This window comes from Macrotis lagotis, chromosome 6 (genome assembly GCF_037893015.1).
Source record: "Macrotis lagotis isolate mMagLag1 chromosome 6, bilby.v1.9.chrom.fasta, whole genome shotgun sequence".
NCBI classification, from domain to species: domain Eukaryota; kingdom Metazoa; phylum Chordata; class Mammalia; order Peramelemorphia; family Peramelidae; genus Macrotis; species Macrotis lagotis.
Window position 1 is genome coordinate 145596351 of NC_133663.1, and position 16053 is coordinate 145612403.

Consider the following 16053-nt stretch of genomic DNA (forward strand, 5'->3'; position numbering starts at 1 on the left):
GCAAGGAAGACTTACAGACATAATTATTAGTAGAAGCTCAAAATAACATCCCTTTGTCTTATATTGCCTAATCTAGATTTGTCCCTGAGAAATCTAAAAATATAACTTGAATAGAACTCATGTCAAAATTTGTAGAAGTGTTTGTAACTCTTTTTATAGAGTATTCTTATTCTATATTAACACCAAAATAAAATTTGTGAACAGGAATATTTATTCTATCTCAAAGTAATAGCAATATACACATATAAATGAACAGAAGAATGTATCATTTTCCTCCTCTAGTCAACCTCATATTTAAGCCCAAACCATCAAATAGACATTGTTTTATTATATTATATTAAGATCTTTGATTTCCCTTAATATACAGCAAGATCTTTTTTTTTGCCCATGACACAGCAAACCCATTATGTACTACTTTATATTCCTTTTAAATATAAAATAAATTGTCATCATATATTTTGTTAAGTTCTGCTTTATTTCTAGCTATTTATTTAGTCATTGAGATTTATATTACTACTGTGTTTCTGGTCTTCTATCAAATACAAAATACACTTGGCATTAATAGATAACATCCTTCTTCCTGGACATGTACGATTTTAATAATTCATAGTAATAATTGAGGGCAAAATTTAGGTTTTTGAATTTTTTGTATTGCTTTGACTCCCATTTCCCCTTCAGATTTAGAAGTCATATTTGCATCTTCTTTCCAAAAACATAATATTTCCTAGGAATTTCTCTTTTCTGATTGAAGGTTATGTCACAGAACTTTTTACTTGAGTTCACAAGTAAGGTGATTCTGCTGTTGGACTTTTAATGAATATCACCTTTCTCTTGCTAAAAAAAATTAGTACTATATGATTTCCAGTTGATCCTTGTCTTTATATAGAAAACTGGGGTTTAGGAACTTCTCAAACATCTCCAGAAATCTGGGATTTTGGAAATTATTTGCAGATAACAATTTTCTTCTGTTTTGCCCAGAATGGCACATGTCCTGCTGCTGTCCCACTTCTCAACAAAATTTTTCTAGAAAGTCATTACTCAAGTATAATATTAAAAGACTGAATAAATGACCCAAATGTCTACCTGACTTTGATTAGAAAATTTTCAAACAATGATGAAATACTTTTCTAAATTTCACTGAAAATGATTTATCCATTCAAAACAGGTGAAAATATGTCAAAGCAATTTAAAATTTGTAAAGTTATGTAGTAGAATATCTAAAAGGAAGAGATCTTTACTATATATTAGTGACTAATGCATACTTTACCTTCTCAGAATTTTGAAGCTTCAAGTTAGATATTTACTCAAATTCTTATTTATAACATATAAAGTTCCCCTTTGAAGGTTGTGATGAGCAGCTACAAAGTAAAATGTTCTACTTTCATATATAAGATGATCCCACTGACCTACCTTTATTATTAGTACTTTGTGATATTTTTATAGAAATGTGTTTGTCTTTGTGTGCATGTTTGTATGTGTGTGCATGTATATGTGAGTGTGCATCTATGTCTGTGTGTGCATGTCTGTATTTAGTAATGTTGCAAATTAGCTATGGTCACATATGCTACTTTATACATTCTGAGATAAGATTCATGATATCAGATAATCATAATAGCCAAATCCAACTACACTGAATATATATATATATATATATATATATATATATATAATTCCCTAATATGATTAAAATTACAATTAAAATTTTCTAACATGATAAAATTAATTGAATTAATATTTATTGCATCTGTTTTTTTCCTACTTTGTATAAGCAGAAGAAATTTATATTTTTCTTTCAAAGGAAATTAAGTAATGTGCCTGTATTCATAAATTTTGAACAAAAATCTAGTATGGTCCTGATTTTGATAGAAGGAAAGAGGAAAAATTGGAACAGAAACAGAGGAACATGATGTATTCTATCTCTCCTATGAACATTTTTATGAGAATATATAATTACATCACAGCAGAGAAGAGAATGTTCTAAAAGTTTTACACTATTCATATTTTTTGTTTGGATGATTAGATGATAAAATATGCATAGTATAAAACACACAGACAATGAGCTAGAAAAGCAAACCTATTAATAATGGAAAGAAAAAATGATGAAATTGAAGGATTACTATGAAATGATGTTACCGGTTATAGTGAAAGTGTTGGTAAAGAAGGAACAGAGATATAATGAGATGCAACAAGGTTTGAATATTTAACTAAAACTATTTAAGTTTAGTGTTAATTGCAACTTAATCTTTGCTAAAACTTATATATCTATCCATCTCCATTTAATTTGGTTAAGACTGCATTTGAATGTCTTCTCCATTCTCTTTAATATTTTCCTACTCCATTTAATTTTCCTTTTTCTTTTATAGGAGTATTTAAAGAATGAAGGAAAAGTATAAATTGCTGAAGTACAAGATCTCTAAGATAGTTTTGAGTAGCAAACTCCTTGTTGTTATTGAAGTTTTTCAGTCATGTCTATTTGTGTCCTTATATGGAAATTTCTTAGAAAAAGATACTGGAGTGATTTGCCATTTCTTTCTCCAACTCATTTTAGATATGTCAAAACTGAGATAAGTAGTTAAATGACTTTTTCATGGTCTCATAGCAAGGAAGATTCTGAGGACAGATTTGAACTCTGGAAGAATAATTTACCTGATTTTAGGCCCAGAACACTACATATTACATTGTCTAACTCCTCCATGTAAAGTAAACCTGTTACTTTAACGTATAGCTCAAAGAAGAACTGTATTGCTTTGAGTTATGAACATAAGTTTTATCTTATAGGCTTTCCCATAATTATTTTCCATAGGTCACATTAGAGATAGCCACATAATTCACTAGATAGAATGGTGGACCTGGAGTCAGGAAGACCTGTGTTCATAACCAGCATTGGACTCTAGCTATATGACACTGGGAAAGACACTTAACCTCTGTTATTCTGGAGAAGGAGCTGTGAAATAACTTTAATATCTTTGTCCAACAAAATTTCTTGCACATAATGATTCATGGAATCAGAAAGAGTTGGATATGACTGAACAATAATATGGATCACATTAGTACTATCCAGAGAAGCTCTAAGGGAAGATAAGAATCTTATTTTTTCCTTTCTCCTAAAAATATTCAGTTTCTTTCCTTTAAGTAGTTATATATTTTATATGAATATATATTTGTTTTAAAAATTTATAAACAAACTTATTTAAAGATATTTACATAATAGAAAAAACCTACTTCCTAGGGAAGGACATTTCCTACTTCTCTTCTTCCAAATGACTGTATATTAGCCCTATGAAAAAGAAAGTTCTCTACAAAGAAAATTCTATTCCAATCAAGAATGACATATCTGGAGAAAAAAAGACAATCTACTTCTTCAAGGAGAAAATGAATATTTATTGAAAGAGGGTGATTACAAGTTTTTATTAAAAGAGCAGAGTCAAGTAAAAATTCAACTTTTAAATAGAAACTCAAGAGAAGAATAAAGAAGTAAACAGGAAAGAGGAACAAAATGAGGAATTCAAAAGATAACAAATGGGGATGAGGATGATAGAGGAATGGACATATCAAGGGAAGTAATAGCTCAAAGGGGGAAAATAGATTGTGAAGAAGAAGGAAAGGTGAGAGAGAGAGAGAGAGAGAGAGAGAGAGAGACAGAGAGACAGAGAGACAGATAGACAGAGACAGAGACAAAGAGAGACACAGAGGCAGAGAGAGTGAGAGAAAGAGACAGCAAGAAAAAAAGAAAAAAGAGAAGGGAAGGGAAGAGAGAATATACTAAATAGGGGGAAATAAGATGGAGGGGAAATACAAAGTTAGCAATCCTAACTTTGAATATAAATGGGATGTACTAGCCCATTAAATGAAATTTGGAGACCAGAATTGATTAAAAATCAGAATTCAAGAATATATTTTTCACATGAAACACTTAAAGCAGAGTGACATACACAATATAAAATAAGCATCTAAAGTCGTATCTATTGAGTTTCATCTGAGTTTATTTAAAAAGGCAATAGTAATCATGCTCTCAAGCAAACCAAAATAAAAAAATATATATTCCTATTAAAAGAAACAGGTAGTGGAAATATATGTTGCTCAGAGAAAAAGTACCATAGCAATATTCTAATATCATTAACAAATATTATATATATATATATATATATATATATACACACACACACACATATGGGAGATATGTATGTACATATATGTACATATATATAAATTCATATATATATATATATATATATAGCATCCAATTTCGTAAAGGAAAGGTTAAATGCTTTATAAGAGAAAAAATATAGTAAAATTATAGTAATGAAGTACCACACCTCTGAGGAAGAGTCATCAATGACAAGCCTATGTAAAGTTATTGCCCCTATTTAGATTTGAAGGAATCTGTCCTTTTCTGAAAAATCACTATTATTCACTATTAAACTTCACCTCCAGAAACATGGAATCAAGACTATATGCCAAAAAATGCATGTTGCCGCCTAAATGGGGAAAAAGTTTCCTTTCCTAGAAGGGCTGGTGGTGAAATGAAGATAATTAAAAATGCTATTTCCAGGATCTAAGAACAGAAGGACCAGTCACTCCCAATGATTATTCATTAGTAGTCTTTTGTTTATGGAGTACAATATGAGCCATGAAAGTGCCTGTTTCAACTCTTCTTCAAAAGAGAAACCAGATATCATTTTGGGACATTATCACGAAAAACAAGACAAGATGAAAGAGAAGCAGATCCTATATCAGATCTCAGTATAGGTATGATGGCTTCTCTACAGGTTCAATATCTCTATGAAAGGTAGATGAGTCAAAGTGAGCTGGGCAAGAACAACTGAAATACCTTTGACAGCAATAAGTATAGGCTTTCATGAGCACATGTGAATTTGGAAAAGGCTTTCTTTTTGGCTAATACTTCTGGATATGATCAAGAATAAATTCTGATTTGTTAACTTTCCTGCTGAAATGTCTTGATTCTGCAGATTGAAGGCAATGCTAATTCAATAGTCTAAATTGGTCTATAGTTGTCAGGATTATAAATTATGATGCTTTCTGGCAATACAATAATTAACATAGCTTTATGGTCCATGTCTTAACAAAAGCATTGTTGTGCTACAATATAAAATAGGAAAATTTAAATAGTTAAATAGTTAAAGTATTCCACACTATGGCTCTTGATAGAGGTATTCTACTTCTTCCTTTCTTGATTCTACCATTACTATGGTCCTTATGCTTATTGTGGTCTTGTCGATAGAAGATTTTTTCTGATTAATTCAATTCTCCAAAATAGTACTTCCTATACAGACATTTATGGACCCTTCATCAAAACATCTTGGAAATCCATGAACAAACTGGACAAACCCTTTATTAAATCTTCCTGATCAATGAGGATGCTGACCTTCTCTTTTAACAAGGACAATAGAGTCTGGAAGTCTGGGTTGAGCCCTTGATAAAGGTCATGTTTAAAACTCCCAATGGTCATCAGATCCACAAACACCAATTTGGGACACTTGAAATAGATGTGTCCAACTGTAGCCATTGTTTCTGAACAAGAGAACTCATATTTATTTTCTTTTCACTGCTTTTAATCTGCACAATGACTTTTAATCTCCAAAAATCCTTCATCCTTCCAGGAATTGTTTACTTTGCCTGCCAACTTCACAGAGGCCACAGTATCCAACATGCAGAATATGGGACAGCAATCAATTTGTGCATATTGTATTTCTACAAATGGTTAATAAAATGTCATTTTATCTCAAGACAGGAAGATAGAATTTTATTATTTGTTATGTTTTTTCTGACAGTTCCTGGGAATACTTCCCTCTAAATCTGTGATACCCATGAGAATTTATCTCATTCATCATGTCAACAAGATTTGTTTTGCCGTAGCTACCATTCAGGGTTGAATGACTGGGAGATCTAGTGGTTGCCTCACCACCACCTGCTTTACTTATATCTTCACCTCTGGCAGCACCAGTTCAGCTCAGCTGAAATGCTTATAGTTCTCTTCACATTCCAAGTCACTCCAACATGCAAATCCACTCCTTCAAGCAGTGGCATGTTAATCACATACCACAATTTGTTTAATCATTCTCCAATTAATGTTCATCACCTTAATTTCCAATTCATTGCATCCAGAAAAAAAGCATTTATAAATAATTATTGCAGTTATAGTTTTTGCTAGGTCAAAGACTTTGACATGATTTTATAACCTGTTGGGTCCCAAATTGCTCTACAGACTGTTTGAATCTCTTCACAACTGTACTAGCAATGCATTATAGTCTCATTTTTCCCACATGTACTCCAACATTTGTCATTTCATGTTTTATTCCATCAGCCAATTTAATAAATATGAGATAGAACCTCAGAACTGTTTTCATTTGCATTTCTGTACTCAATAATAATGAAAATTGTTTATATTTTTTTATCATTTCTTAATTGGAAAATGCCTCTAGATTTTTAATAAATTTAACTCAGTTCTTTATGTTAGAGAAATAAGGCCTTTAAAAGAAAAAAAAATTAATGTTTTTTTCATAGTTATTATTGCTAACTCTATAGAGGCATGGTCCAAAGCTTCTGGGATTTTGTTCAGCTATATTTTGAGATATTTATATGTATTTCTTAATTTTCAGTCCTTCTAAGGTGGTATTATCTAAGGTAAGATATTTACTATCCTCCTGGTCTGTTCTGTATTCTGTAAGTGGCCAGAAATCCTCTTTCTTACCCTGGGATCACTTCACCTGTGGCCACAAGATCTGATGTGTTTGAGTGTTCCGACTTGTCTGCAACTGTCACTCATATCTAGTAACTGCATTTGAGAATGACAAAATGACAGAGTCCTACTTAGTGCTAGCAAAGAGACTTCTGTAATCTTTTTCCTGACAAGTTGTTCAATGAGCTCTAGAAGCAACTACTTCTACTCCTGATTTAGTGATTCCTGAAGGCCTGATTCTGTTTTTCTTGGAATGGTTCTGTGTTGGGGGGTCTGTCTGCATTGGCTTATTCTCACTCTCACCTTAGTGTGACAGACCTTTCTTACAGACCCTTCTAAGTTATATTGGTCAAGAAAATTGTTTCATTCCTTTCTTTTTTGGGGGGGCAGAGGGTTCTGCCATCCTAGAATTTACTTAGGCACTATTTAAACTTAGATGGCTTGAGGGGGAAACTCAATTGAATCCCTGCCTTTACTCAGTTATTTGGTGCTACCTCTTTAAGTATACTTTAGTTTTTGCTTTTAAATGTGTCTCTATTGTTTATGTTAATTGTGTTGTGCTTTTAAACCTGGCTATTTGGAAATGTTTTATATGACTACACATGTGAAAAACCATATGAAATCACTTTCCTTCTAAAGGCGAAGAGTGAAGCAATGTGAGGGAGTTTGGAACTCAAGTATTTATTTTAAGTTTGTTAATATTTTCACATGAAATTAGGATATAGTCAATGATTTTTTTTTCAAAAAAAGCATAGGTTTGAATCCAGATATGGCTTATAGTAAAAGTAAAAACAAATCAATTGACAATTTTAACAAAATGATACCTATGGAAAAGTTTTTCACCTCAAAACACTGGAATACTTCCTTTAGAAATGTTTTCCAAATGAGTGAGAGCTTCCTAGGAGCCACAATCAATGCTGCACTTTAAAATTTTGAAATGATTGTTAGTAATTTGTTAAGATTTAAAATCTCAATTGGGAAGCAATCATCTTAGAATATTTTCAATCTGGTAAAATTTAATTAGTAAGACTACAGGATGATCTTTTTTGCTTCAGATAACAAGTGATTCATGTTTCAAAATTCAGCCAATTAAATTTTATATATTTTTTCATTGATGATTTAAAATTATAATATTATGTACAACTTGGTAAATATGAGATCTCATCCAAGATCTAACTGGTGTCTCAGAGGTCGGAGATAAGTGAATTATTTTATAGAAAGTTTGAATTGACTCTTTAAAACAAGCCTGTTAACCTTTTATAATATTCTCACTAAAATCTAATTCTCTTTCATTTTTCTTTTCACTGGAAAGAACAAAAGAATATCTTGCTTCTTTGGCAATTGGATCCTATATGCACTAATAATTTTATCTAAAACCTCTCATGATTTTCTTTTCATATTTAACATATTTCTTGGTTTCTTATAATCACACCTATGTGCATTAACATAGGTTCAGCATGTCAATACATCTAGGTCAGATTTTATGAAGACAATGGATTTCAGATAAGCTTGTATTTTATGACTGGAAATATTTATTGATCAATGTCAATTTCATAATTATCCCTTTATTTTTGTTCCATTACTATGTCTTATCCTTAGAATTTCTAGAATAGAATTCTGAGCCTTCTGATTTATTTTCTCATCTTTTATTCTTATTTCTAGTGTGATTTTTCTCCTCCCTATGTCTTTCTATAATATGTTCACATTTTAATATTTTATGGCCTAAGCTAAATATAATTCCTTGGTTTTGTAAATAAGGAGATGGAAGTTCTGCTTTAAAATAATTTTCCAATGAACATATAATCAACAAAGACCAGAAATCCAAAACTGTGACTTTGTTCAAACATTGTTGTCAGAAATTATTATCTTTGCATTTATTTATTTTAATTTAATTTATTTTAAGGCAATAGGGTTAAGTGCCCTATTGCCCAAGGTCACACAGCTAGACAATTATTAAGTGTTTGAGGCCAGATTTGAACTCAGGTTCTCCTGACTCCAAGTCTAGTGCTCTATCCCCTCTGTCACCTGGCTGTCCCCTTTCATTTTTTTGCATTGAAATAAAGTACAATGAAACATACTCTCATTCCATGTAAATAATAAACTGTAAAATATTTATACACGTTGAAAAGGCAGAAATTCCAGGATAGCAATAAAAGGATGCTTTTGGACATGACCAGGAGACTAAATGAGGAAACTAAATGAAGAAGCAAAGGAGCTTGTCCCAGGCTGTTCTCTAATACCTATTTTAAGGAGTTCCTTTTGAAAACAAGCCTCATAAATTGCTGAAGAATAAAAATTTTTTTGCATGCCTCTGGGCAGAACTCAGTTATTCCACACCAGTTAAAGTTCTGTCTATTCCTTTCAGTCTAGTGACCTTAAAATTACAAATATAAAGAGTGAGAGTCAATTAATCAAGAAAGATGAATTGTTTTGTCAAAATGGATACATGATTTAGAAATAAAGAATAATACTATAAGTAAATTGGGAGAACAAGGAATAGTGTATTGATCAGATTTGCAGAGAAATCAGATATTTATGACCAAATAGGAGAACGAGATAAGCACAAAAAAGAAGTGTATAATTTTGATAACATTGAATAAAAAAGGATTTGAGTAATAAAACCAATGCAACCAAGATTGAAGTGAAAGTAGAAAGCTATGAAACAATTTTCAAAGACAGTTATTCTGATAAATGACTAATTTTTAAAATATATACAGAACTGAGTCAAAATTTTAAGAATGTAAGTCATTCCCCAACTAATAGTCAAAGGAGAGAAATAGGCAAATTTTCAGATAAAGAAATTAAAGCTATCTCTAGACATTTGCAATAGTTATAAATCATTATTGATAAAGAAATGAAAAGTAAAATAACTTTGAGATGCTATCTCATAGTTATCAGATGGTCAAAAATAACAAAATTTAAAATAATGATCAGTGTTGGAGAGGAAATGGAAAAATGCATTGCAGAGGGAGTTGTGAATTGGTCCAATTATTCTGGAGAGCAATTTGGAACTATGTTCAAAGTACAATAAAATTTCACATATTCTCTGACTCAGCAATACCACCACAACTTAATTTGAATGCCATTCACTTACCAAAAATTGTTCAGCCATAATGGGCATTCATTAAATTTCTAATTCTTAGCCAAAATAAAAAAAAAGAGGAACAGCAAATATTTTTCACATAAAGGTTCTTTTCATTTTTTTTTTAATCTTTGGGATTCAGAAATAATGGCAATTCTGAATCAAAGAGTATGCACAGTTTGGTTGCCCTTGATTGTAGTTAAAAATTAGTTTCTAGAATGGTTAGATCACTTCACAATACCACTGCAACATAAATGTTAGAATTTTTTGACACTTTTTCCAACATGTTTCATTTTGCTTTTCAGTCATCTTAGTTGGTCTGATATGTGTGGTAGTGATATATCAGAATTGTTTAAATTTGCATTTCTCCAATAAATATTTAGAGTATTTTATATGCCTATTAATAGCTTTAATTTATTCATGTAAAAATTTCTCTTTCATATCTTTTAATCATTCATCAATTAGGGAACAACATGTGTATTTACAAATTTGATTCAATTTACTGTGTATTTGAGAAATAAGGTCTTTCTTCCTGAATTCTAGGTATAAAAATTCTTCTTGTTTTCCTCCTAATGATTAGAATAAGTTTCAATGGTTTCATTTGTGCAAAGCTTTTTAATTTAATCTAATCAAAATTATCCATTTTGCATTTCATAATGTCTACTATTTCATTTATTTAACAATTCTTCCTTTCTTCAGAGATACAACAGGTAAATTATTTTTTGCTCTCCTAATTAGATTATGTGATCAGCCTTTATGCCAAATTAGTGTGATCATTTTGACCTTATTTTTGGAACAGAGTGTGCTATCTTGGTCTAGGTTTACTTTGTGCCTTACTATTTCCTATTTTTCCAAGCAATTTTTGTCAAATAGTGAGTTGTTATCCCAGAAAGTAGAGTCTTTTGATTTAGCAAACATTAAACTACTAGAATCATTTACAACTATTTCTTGGACCTGATCCCTAGGGCTGGACTCTAATGCTGCGCCACTATACCACCATAGAGTATCAGAGACCCTCCTCACATTTCAGGGCAGAGGGAAGTGTTTCTGGTCATACACAGATCAGAACATGGAGTAGGAAAAGAGTCAGAGTCTTTCATAAGACATTATAGGAATTAAGGTGCCTGGAGTGGTGTACCAAAATTTCCCAAAAGTTTTGGAAGTATTTAAAAATCAGGTCACAGGCTGGGGGAAATGAACAAACAACAGAAATAAAAAGAATCTGACCATAGAACATTACTTTGGACACATGGAGGTTCAATATATACACTCAGAAGATGACAAAGTCAAAGCTTTTGAACCCAAAGCATCCAAGAAAAATAGGAATTGGTCTCAGGCTATGGAAGAACTCAAAAAAGACTCTGAAAATCAAGTAAGGGAGGTAGAGGAAAAATTGAGAAAAGAAATGAGAGTGATGTAGGAAAATCATGAAAACCAAGTAAGCTTGGTGAAGATGTAAAAAAATAACAAAGAAAATATGTTAAAAATCAATTTAGGTCAAATGGAAAAAGCAGTTCAAAAGATAAATGAGGATAAGAATACTTTAAAAAACATAACTGACCAGTTCAAAATGGAGATTAGAAAGTTCTCTGAAGAAAAGAACTCCTTCAAATGTAGAATGGAGCTAAGGGAAGATGATGACTTTGTGCGAAATCAAGAAACAATAAAACAAAACCAAAATAATTAAAAATTAGAAGAAAATTTGAAATATCTCATTGGAAAAACAACTGATCTAGAAATATGGGAGATCCAGGAGTGATAATTTACAAATTGTTGGGCTAGCTTAAAATAATGACTAGGAAAAAAGCCCAGACTCCATTTTTTTTTCAAGAAATAATCCAGATGGTGGCTAGGTGGAGCAGTGGATAAAGTACCAGCCCTGGAGTCAGGAGTACCTGAGTTCAAATCCAGCCTCAGACACCTAATGATTACCTAGCTGTGTGGCCTTGGGCAAGCCACTTAACACCATTTGCCTTGCAAAAACCTAAAAGAAAATGAACAACAGAATCCAGCAAAATTGTCCTGAAATCCTAGAAGCAGAGGGTAAAATAGAAATTGAGTGAATCTATGGGTTAACTCCAAATAGATCCTCATTTAAAAAAATCCCAGGAATATTATAGCCAAATACCAGAAATCCCTAGTCAAAGTGAAAATACTACAAGCAGACAGAAAGAAACAGTTACATCACTTGTACAAAAATATTCAAAGCAGTTCTATTTGTGGTGGCAAAAAATTAGAAATTGAGTGAGCACCCTTCAATTAGGGAATGGCTAAACGAATTGTGGTATGTGCTTGTTATGGAACACTATTGTTCTATTAGAAACCAGGAGGGATGGGAATTCAGAGAAACCTGGAAGGATATGCATGAAATGATGCTGAGCAAGATGAGCAGAATCAGAAGAACATTGAATACTATGACAGCAACATTGGGATAATGGACAATCTTAATGTACTTGCTCATTCCATCAATGCAATAATCAGGGAGAATTTTGGGTTATTTGCAATGGAGAGTACCCTCTGTATCCAGAGGATGAATTGTGGAGTTTGAACAAAGACCAAAGACTATTTCCTTTAATTAAAAAAAACCCTGTTATCTTATTATGTAATTTTGCTATCTCTTATATATTATTTTGTCCTTAAGGATATGATTTCTCTCTCAGCATATTGAACTTGGATCAATGTATAGCATGGAAACAATGTAAAGACTAAATGACTGCCATCTGTGGGGGGGAATGGAAGCAAGATTAGGGGAAACATATTCAAAAATAAAGAAATAAACAAACTACAGAGCTACAGTCAGGATTGTACACGTTTTGACTGTTTCTCTATTAAGGCCTAATAGACCTTGGAATATGATATTCCAGAAGGTAAAAGAGCTTGGATTATAAAGAGCCAACTACCCAGAAAAACTGAACATCCTCTTTCAGATAAAAAGATGGTTATTTGATGATATGGAGGGCTTTCAAACTATCCTGTTGAAATGACCAGAGCTGAACAGATAGTTTGATCTCCAAGTCCAGGACTCAGGTGAAGCATGGAGAGGTTGAATGGGAAGGGTTAATTATGAGGAACTTAGTGATGTTGAACTGTGTGTTTTCCTTCATGGGAAGAAGATACTGATAATCATATGAATCTTCTCATTTGTAACAGCAGTTAGAAGGAGCATATATAGACAAGACACAGAAGGGTACTGAATATAGTGGTATAATATATTATTAAGATGGAGTCAATGGATGAAAAAGGAATGCAATGGGCAAAAGGAAAGGAAACATAGAATGGGCTAAGATATGTCATGTAAAAGAGTCAAGAAAAAACTTTTTGTAGTGTAGTGAAAGGGGGAAGGTAAGAGGGAATGATTGAGCCTTCATTGTCATCAGAAATGGTTCAGAGAGGAAGTAACTTACATATTCAATAAGGTACAGAAATCTATCTTTCTTCAAAGGGAAAAAACAGAAGAAAGAGGTGGGAGAAGGAGGACAAGAATTGAATAGGAGGGTGTAGATGATAGAAGTGAGGGAAGATCGTGGAAAAGGGTAGTCAGATAACAGTAAACAATAGTAACTGTGTGTGGGGGGAACCAAAAAACAAAAAACTGGAAAAAAAAAACAAAAATTGAAGTAATTTCTCTGATGGACTAATGAATAGAATATAACCAGTCCCAGAGAGGGTGTCAATGGTATCTGAACACAGATTGAAGTACACTTTTTTTCTCTTACTTTATAAGAATCTTTTCAATAATATTTCAATAATCTTTTTGGTGGTAGGTGGGTTTATCTTCACTTTCACAACATGATTATTATAGCAATGTAAAAAAATAAATCATTAAAAAAGACATAAAGATCATAAAACATGACTTGTACATGATAGCAACAAAAAGATGGAAAGCTTTTTTTTATATCTAAGGTAATCATATTATTTCTGTTAATTTTGTTATAAATTTGGCCAATTATGTTTATTGTTTTCCTAAAATAGGATCAAGTGTGCATTCCTGGGAAAAATATCACCTGGTTATAGTGCATTAAACTTCGGATAAATTGGCTAATATTTTATATAAAATGTTTGTGTTGATATTTATTACAAAAATTGATATATGTTTTTCATTCTCTGTTTTGACTCTTACTGGATAAGATACCAGTGCCACATTTGCCTCATAAAAGAAATTTGTTAGAGCTATTTCTCCAACTGTTTTTTCAAATAGCTTATATAGTATTGAAATCAATTTTTATTTAATGTTTGGTAGACTTCATTTGTAAATTCAACTGGCCCAGAAGATATTTTTTCCTCTGCAAATTCCTTTATAGCTTGTTCATGTACTTTTTCTAACAAAACATTATTCAAATACTTGATTTCTTTTAATCTGAGCAATTTATATTTGTGTAAATATTCCTGCATTTCACTTAGATTATTGGATTTGTTGGCATAGAAATGGGCAAAGTACCTGCTAAGGATAGGACTATTTTCTTCTTTATTGGTAGTGGATTCACCCTTCTAGTTTCTAATACTGAATTTAATTTTCTTCTTTCATTTTAAAAATCAAAATATTCAGTTTTAACCTATTTGTGTGTAAAACCAACTCTTCGCTTTATTTCAATAATTTTTATTTTTAATTCTATTACTTCTCTTTTGATTTCCAAAAATTTTTAATATAGCATTTAATTGGATATATTTAATTTGTTCTTTTTCTGGTTTTTCTTTCATTTCATGCCCTCTTTATTTTATTCATGCAAGTCTTTATACATGCAAAATTTTCCCTCAGAACTACTTTACTGCATCCCAGATAGTTTGAAAAGTTGTCTTTTTGTCATTTTGTTGAATGAAATTATTGATTTCTAAATTTGTTTCTAAATTTATTGCTTGACTCACTCATTCTTTAGGATTCGGTTGTTTCCTTTACAATTATTTTAATCTATCTCCATGGCCCTTTGTTAAATGTAATTTTATTGCATTATCATCTGAAAAGGATGCATTAATATTTCTGCTTTCTGAATTTTACTGGGAGATATTTATGTCCTAAAACACCATCAATTTTTGTGTTTGGATCATGCATCACTGAGAAAATGGTATGTTCCTTTATATCTCCATTCAGTTTTCTCCAGAGGTCTATCACATCTCAATTTTTCTGAAGTTGTACTCCCTTTCTTAACTTCTTTCTTGAATATTTTGTGATTTGATTTATGTATATCTGAGGAGAAGTAAACGTCTTCCACTTGTATAGGTTTGCTTCCTATTTATTTTTAAAATTCACTTGAGGGGTGTCTAGGTGGTGCAGTGGATAGAGCACCAGCCCAGGAGTCAGGAGTACCTGAGTTCAAATCTGGCCTCAGACACTTAATAATTACCTAGCTGTGTGGTCTTGGGCATGCCACCTAACCCCATTTGCCTTGCAAAAACCTTAAAAAAAGAAAACCAAAGCAAAACAACAACAAAAAAAACCTCACTTAATTTCTCCTCTGATAATTTGAATGCTATTTTACTCAGTACTTTTAGTTTACTAATGATATTATTTCATTTTATTTGCTTCCTTTAAAGAAAATGGAACTTCCTTCTTTAACTCTTTTTAATTATGCATACTTTTGCTTTTATTCTAATACTTGGATGCTCTCTATTTTTTAAAAAATAATTCTGCTGAAGCATCAAATATTCTGTTACAGCCCCTCAACTTTACTCTTTGTTTCAAATGTCCTTGTGAACTGCAGATAATGAGATTCCTGGTTTTAAACCATTCTCTTATTTATTTTGCTTTATAGGATAATTCAATCAATTCACAATAAGTTATCATTACTGTGTATTTTCCTCAATCCTATTTCCTCCCTTTATATATTTTAATCTTCCCTGTCAACCTCTCCTTCCTTTTTTCTGCTCCTTCTTCTGCCCCCTTTTTATCAGCTCCTCCCCTCTTTTTCTAACTCTGGACTCCTACTTGTCTATAGGATAAATAGATGTTTCTACTCAACTTAATTTATATATCATTCCCTCTTTGAGTCAAATTCAATGAGAACAAGGTTTAAAAAATACTAATGCCCCCCTCCCCTCAGTAGAGGGAATCTTTATTGTAAAAGGTCTTTCATGGCACTTCTTGGGGTAAAATGTATCCTATTTTGCCACTTCCTTTTCTCTTCTCCTAGTAAAATACTTTTCCCATTACCCATCTGAAAGGTTAATTATTTTTTAATCAACCCATTAAAGTCATCTAAAACACATATGCTCTGTCCAAATATACTTCTTTAAACTGACATGACAGATATACAGTTCTTAAGAGTTATTATCGTCC

General features: G+C 31.8%; 1 pseudogene; it reads right to left on the reverse strand.

The window, feature by feature from the left end:
• Positions 1-5261: 5261 nt before the first annotated feature.
• On the reverse strand, positions 5262-5852 carry LOC141492241 (pyridoxal phosphate homeostasis protein pseudogene; annotated as a pseudogene).
• Between the last annotated feature and the right edge of the window lie 10201 nt (positions 5853-16053).